Source organism: Dermacentor silvarum, chromosome 1, assembly GCF_013339745.2.
Source record: "Dermacentor silvarum isolate Dsil-2018 chromosome 1, BIME_Dsil_1.4, whole genome shotgun sequence".
NCBI lineage: Eukaryota > Metazoa > Arthropoda > Arachnida > Ixodida > Ixodidae > Dermacentor > Dermacentor silvarum.
In genome coordinates this window covers 224318512-224324880 of record NC_051154.1, presented here as the reverse complement: position 1 = coordinate 224324880, position 6369 = coordinate 224318512, and the positions used below count along the sequence as shown (strand labels likewise).

General features: G+C 44.2%; 1 long non-coding RNA gene across 1 annotated transcript; it reads left to right on the top strand.

Annotated features, from left to right (window-relative positions):
- Positions 1–218: 218 nt before the first annotated feature.
- LOC119436831 (uncharacterized) lies at positions 219–5471 on the top strand. Its single transcript, XR_005189130.2, has 2 exons — positions 219–892; positions 2334–5471. It is a non-coding gene; the product is annotated as an uncharacterized LOC119436831 (long non-coding RNA).
- The last annotated feature ends 898 nt before the right edge of the window (positions 5472–6369 follow it).

Here is a 6369-nt window from a genome sequence, read left to right as displayed (position 1 = left end):
GCTCGTCGGGGGGCTTTCTTGACTTAGGAATTTGAATTATGAATGACTCCTCCCGGTCAGCAATGCGGTCACCAGTGTTACAGATCCAGTCGATGGCCATTACAACGTACCATAATAATCGAGCGAGAAAGGTTCATTATATCCAAAATCCATTCTACCGAAAATTAGGTCCACATCGTGTTGTGAGAAGATGAAACTTCGCAGATACCACAGTCTGGTGTTTGATTATGAGAACCTGGAAACAAATGCAAAAACAAAACATAATGAAATAAAATAAATTTTTAAAAAACACTGTTTACACTGTAATCATAGAAACACCTAGTGGCATGGCGCGCTGTCCGCAGTTTTCTGGATGTTAGGTGTCGACAAATGGCAGCTCCCCAGATTTATGCAAACAATGGCAAGATTTTGGAGAAAAATGAGTTTAATTGATGATTCTGCTGTTGTGGCCAGCCCCCCTTCGTACTAGCAGGCTGGCTCGACTGCATCGCCACCGCTGGCATAAACATAGGCTACGATGTGTTTTTTCACATAAAGAAATGGTCAATAGAACAAATTGATGTCTTAATTTTGCCTTTTGGGACAAGCGATGACCACTGTGAAGCCTCTAGAATGAGCAAGAACTGTGATAAGAGGCAAAGTAACTCGGAGCCCGCACACGGCCGCACTCTCCACTACATGCAAGACAGCTCGACCTGCCGCACTTCATAATCTGGATGTTGCGAACAGCCACCACCTGTCTTGTTTATTGTGCTAATTGATGCAGTCAGAAACAAGGTGTTCTCAAGGCGATGCATTTTGGGATCATTGGCGGTTGTATTTAAAGTGTCGTGGGCTACAGCTTCGACGCAGAGTGGGTGAGGCCTTCACGCTTCACACTGAGCCAACAGTTGTAAGTGATGGTGACCCGTTTGTGTGCTCATTCTAAAAACTCTTCGTTAGCCTGTGGGGCATTGTGTGGCACACCATTGCGGGAAGCTTGCCACTAATGTGTTCGTTCCTTAAGAAAAAGTGTATTTTCACACTTTCCACAAGTGGCCAGAAAAAGTTGCATGCAGTGCACTAGCACATGCCCACATCGCCGCAGCAGAAAATGTTGCATGTGCTTAATCTAAACAATATTTGCCCAAAAGTTTGTCTGTTGTAGCTGATAGTCTGTTAAGCCGTGTTCATTAAAGAAGAATGGGTTGCATTAATAATATAGGCAGACCATATTAAGAAGAGTGGTCTGTTATGCCTGAAAGTAAGTTGTAAGCAATTTCTTGTAACAGTCATATATTGTATCAGTGATGAGGTCAAGTGGCTTGGGCAAGTCGCATAACTTCACCAGAAGGTTGCCGCATTTATGACCACACATAAAATCAAGAGTGAAGGAACCTTGATAACTTTTAGAGCATAAGATTGTGAAATTTGTAGAGCATTGGTGTAGACACCCAATGAAGTTGTTTCCATGACGTCATCTTTTACATGGTTCTTTTTAAGGGGCTGAAGAAAGATTGTGAATTGGAAAAAAAAAAAAACTGCCATAGCCTTCGTAGCGCTCTCCACCATGCTTCCAAAGAACGAAGGCCACATGTATGTTGTAAAAAGAAGTGACTGGCCGCAGTGTTTCGGCAGCCACGTCTGCACCATTGGTGCAAAGATGAAAATAGGCCATGGTTTAAAATGAGTAATAGGCTGGCGCTGAAACCAGATCAAAACACACTCGTCTGCTTCTTTCACAATGGGCATGCACGCTTCGTTTCTTGGAAACACGACTGAGAGACATGCAAATCAGACGTGCGAGTGTGCAGTGTCTTCTTTCATATCTTGTTGACTTTCTTCATAGTCCAGAAAAAACAACCGCATAAAAGATAACATCATAAAAATAACTTCACTCGGTGTTTCTGAGCGCAATCTACAACTTTTACTCTCAAGCTTAAGCCCTAAAACAAATATTGAAAAATTTGCATGATTGAGCTTAGCTAATAATCCATTTACAATTCAAAAAATTATCGGAGTAGCTGAGGACGACTACAAACCATATGTTGCTGGTCTCCAGAGCCTAACATACTTTTTTAAAGCTTATTTCAAGTTATGTGAAACATGCGGTATGTGTTCCTGCAGTTGTGTAAGCCATGCACACTTCACCAAAGTGCAGAATCTGCCGGAGGACACACATTGCAATTACCATATTTCATTCGTTGCTGACTGCACAAAGAATGGCAAAGAGAAGAAAGACTAGAGAACAGAACCATAGAGGAAAGCTACTTACCTATAAACACTGGCTAAATGGCTCATAGAGAGGCTATGCTAGAAATGCCTAGAGAAATTCTGTTCTTCCTTATCTCCAGGGTGTTGCACCAACACATAGAGAAGCTGTCACAAGTTGTCACCGTGGAGCACCGAGATCTGCACATCCCGCGGTCCTATAATGCTGAGAGCTCCTGGCCCAGTGCTCAGGCTCAGCTAGAGGCCCTGGCAGCCCACAAAAGCCCACAGGAAAGTAGCCTGTGTGGCTGCTTGATGTGCCTCGCTTGCCAGTCTGCTGTCAGCTGCTGCCCCAGCAGCAGCTGATGACCTTGTGCCCGTGCTTGTCTTCGTGCTCATTCGTGCAAACCCACCCCACCTGCTCTCTACCGTCCAGTTTGTGGAGACCTTTCAGCGTGCCACTTGGTGCTGCCAGGGCGAGGCTGCGTACTGGTGGACCCAGTACGTTATGTGCTCCTATTGAGTTCATCAAGATAATGGACTACTGAAGCTTGCACTGCTGCATTGAACTTTCTTAGTGCACCTAATTTGGTGGCTTAAGACAGGGGAGAAAAAAAAAAGCCAGGCCCAGCTGCGCCCCACAACTCCTTTTTGTTTTCTTTATTGTAAAGGAGAGATGGCTTGGGGCATGCACTCTGAGCTTTTCACTGGCAAGACGATTTATAGAGTACAGAGCTCAAGAATAACATTGATATGCTGTCATCTGTAGTGGTAGTTAGCAGTCTGGTGTGTCAACAGTTTTGTGCATAAACATGTGACTGCCTGTGTTTGAAAGAGAAAGTGATAAGACCAGTGAGTAAAAGGGGCATTTTCCCAGCAGGTACAAGATATTATGGCTACAGCTTTTTCAAGTTTGTAGTTGTGTGTAAAGACCTGTGAAAGTGTCATACTTTTGCAACTAAGTCCAAGCAGCTCAAATGAGATTACCTGACAAGAAAATGTAAGGTCTACAACTAAAGTTGCACTTTTACCATAAGATCAGCTAGGTTGGTTTGCTTGTGTGTCTCCTTAGAGTGTCAAGAACATTAAATGAAGTTGGCTTTGCTTGATGAATCACATTTTAGCTCACTTATGTGATGCGACAGTTTTAACATATTCAAAGGTAACTCAGAGAACTGCTTAAGCTAAATTTAGTCATGATATAGATGAGGCAGATATTCATTCTTGGAGAGTAGGGGGTTAATAAAAGGGTCCAGTGTATTGTTATTGGTGACTCACATAGTTTACTAGAGTTCAGGAATGGTCTGATACCTCCTTGCAATTATGTGCAATTTGATACCAAAGAATAACATAATTACATTAAGTAGTGAGTCACTGATGCAATAGGACATTATCCTGAATCAGACCACACATGTCCGCTCAAGAGCTGTGTACAATTGACGGAGACTTAATGCAGGCGTGGCACTGTAGTGGAATTGCAAGGTACACCAGTAGCTGTGAAAATAAAGTTGTAGTAGTGACAAATACGGGTGCCAGCAGAAGACGAAGAAGACGGGTGTGGTTGTTGGTGCTTGCACTTGCTCCACTTAGCTGTAGACTGTTTCTGTGCATTCTTAAAACGCCGAGTGCATCTAACCTTGAACGTGTACTATCAATTGGTGGAGGTACTAGGTAGCATTGCTGGTGACTGTCGGCATGCGATGTCAACATAGGTCAGAGGAGCGTAAACAGGTGGATGCTGGTAGGTGATTGGTAGCTCCTCAGAAATTTGCTCCTCTATGGCCTGTAGTAGCGTTAGAGCAAGTGCCTGCACGGAGTCCGGGACGCAGGAAACAAGGGGCAATTGTCGTGCCACTTCTTCTCGGACAAACTGCTGTATCTGCCGCATTAACATTGTGGTGCCAGTAGAAACGGCGCCTACAGTTAACGCTGACATGTTGGCCATGTCAGAGCTCTGGAGGCGTGTAGAAATGCGCTGTTTCCGCAACTCGTTGTAGCTCTGACAATACTGGACCACATCTGTGACAGTTTGGGGATTTTCGCCAAAGAGTATTTAGAAGGCGTCGTCCTCGATCCCCTTCATGATGTGTCTGATTTTATCAGCTTTGAACATAGCAAGGTTAGATGCACTCGGGGTTTTTATGAATGCACAGAAACAGGCAACGGCCAAGCGGAGTGAGTGCGAGCACCAACAACCACACCCGTTGTCTTCTTTTGCTGGCGCCTGTATTTGTCACTACAAGGTGTTGGATTTGTGTCCCGCTAAGTGAAAGGGCTAGCTTATATCTTTCCTTAGCGAGTAGGTCACATTTGGCACAGATTGATTTGTGCCATCTCAGTGCTGCATGCTACTAGGTTTGACCACATGTTATGCACCTTAGTGGTGTGGGTTGTGGGCTTCCAAATAGTAAAAAAAGGGCTGCAATTCGCTGGATGTCCACATTTACACATCTGGATGAGTCGCAGCAAAAATATCATATTGCATTGCACCAAGTGACAATTTCGACTTCATACTTATACTGATTGTACTGACTTATCCCACTCTCGTGTGTTCACGCAGAAAATTGTCATGATGAGAACTCTACCTCTTGGGCTAGGTTGTGGTGTCATGGCGCCTGGGATGATAACAGATTAGTTTGAGTGGCAGAGGTTGTAATGTATGCTTGCTCAGCATGTGAAGTGCAAGAAGTGATCATGATTCTAGTGACACAAGCTTATAATGTAGCAAACTATAAGCACATTGTGTTATTTAACATTTTGTGTTTGCCTCAAAACAAGGCTTGGAGCACATGAGCAGAGAGTATTCTTTTATGGTGTAAATTTTGCATATTGATGTGATATAAATTGTCATATGTTTAGAAACTAGGATGCTTATAACTTGAAAGCAAGCTTATGTGCTTATTTTAAGTAAGCAAACATGGAACAATGCAGCTTTCATATTATTTAACACTCTGCAGGAATGGTAAAATGCCAGGATGCAATGCCTCTTACTTGTCTCTGGCAGCAATAAGTGAGTGATGTGTTGTTATTCCTCTTCATGTGGCTAACGCCTTGGCTGATAAAATCTGAGTAAGTTGTGTATAGCCTATCAAGCCATCTGAATTGTTGAAGCACCCAGCTTGATCTACTGGCAGTCGTACTTTCTATTGATGAAAAGGCTGGTGGCACAAGAATGGGGCGTGTATTTCAAGCTACGCACCAACCACATTGTCACTTTTGTCAGTTGGGCAGTTATGTGCGTCTTGGTGTTCATAGCACATTAAAATGAGCAAAGCCAGCAATCCCCTTTGGTGTTGTCACATTCATGCTCGAAGCACTCGATACATTTCCCTTGTGGCTGCTGCCAGCTACCGATATTCGATTGGTGTTACAGGTGGTTTGAGGTGCATGCTTGTTCACTTGAGAATGGCTTGCAGGCTTTACACCATACAACATGCACCATATGACACACACATTTTTATACTGAATCTTTGTTAACCCTTTAACTGGTCGCTCTACAATATTGTTGACCTAATAAAAACATCTGCAGAAACTAGAGAAATCCAAATATTAGTCTGTGCTTTCCAATTTACTTTTATTTATGTACCTGCTTAACAGCGGTATTCACTTAAATGTCGAGCGTGAGCAGCAGCAGATCAGGTCCGTAGCCAGGGGGGGGGGGGGGGGGCCTAGGGGCCTGGGCCCCCCCCCTCCGAAATTCTGATCTTTACCGAAAATGATTACTGAAAATTAGGTGCTTTCCTCAAATAGTCAAGGCCTTCAGCAAGTGGGCCCACCCTCCCCGAAAAAAATTCCTGGCTACGGGCTTGCTGGCAACAAGTGGGTCGCTGTGGTGACAGATTACACCACACGCTATGTCATCACCAGAGCGCTTCCATCAAGCTGCGCCACAGATGTCGCCGATTTTCTTTTACGCGACGTGATTCTGCAGCATGGAGCTCCACACCAACTGCTCACTGACTGTGGTCGGACATTACTTTCTAAAGTCATCGCCGACATCCTGCAGTCCTGCTTAACCAAGCACAAGCTGACTATGTCTTACCATCCACAGACTAATGGTCTCACGGAGCGTCTGAATCGCACCTTGACAGACATGCTTGCAAAGTATGTCTCGTCCGACCATACTGATTGGCACCTTGCCCTACCCTATGTCACATTTGCCTACAATTCTTCGCGCCA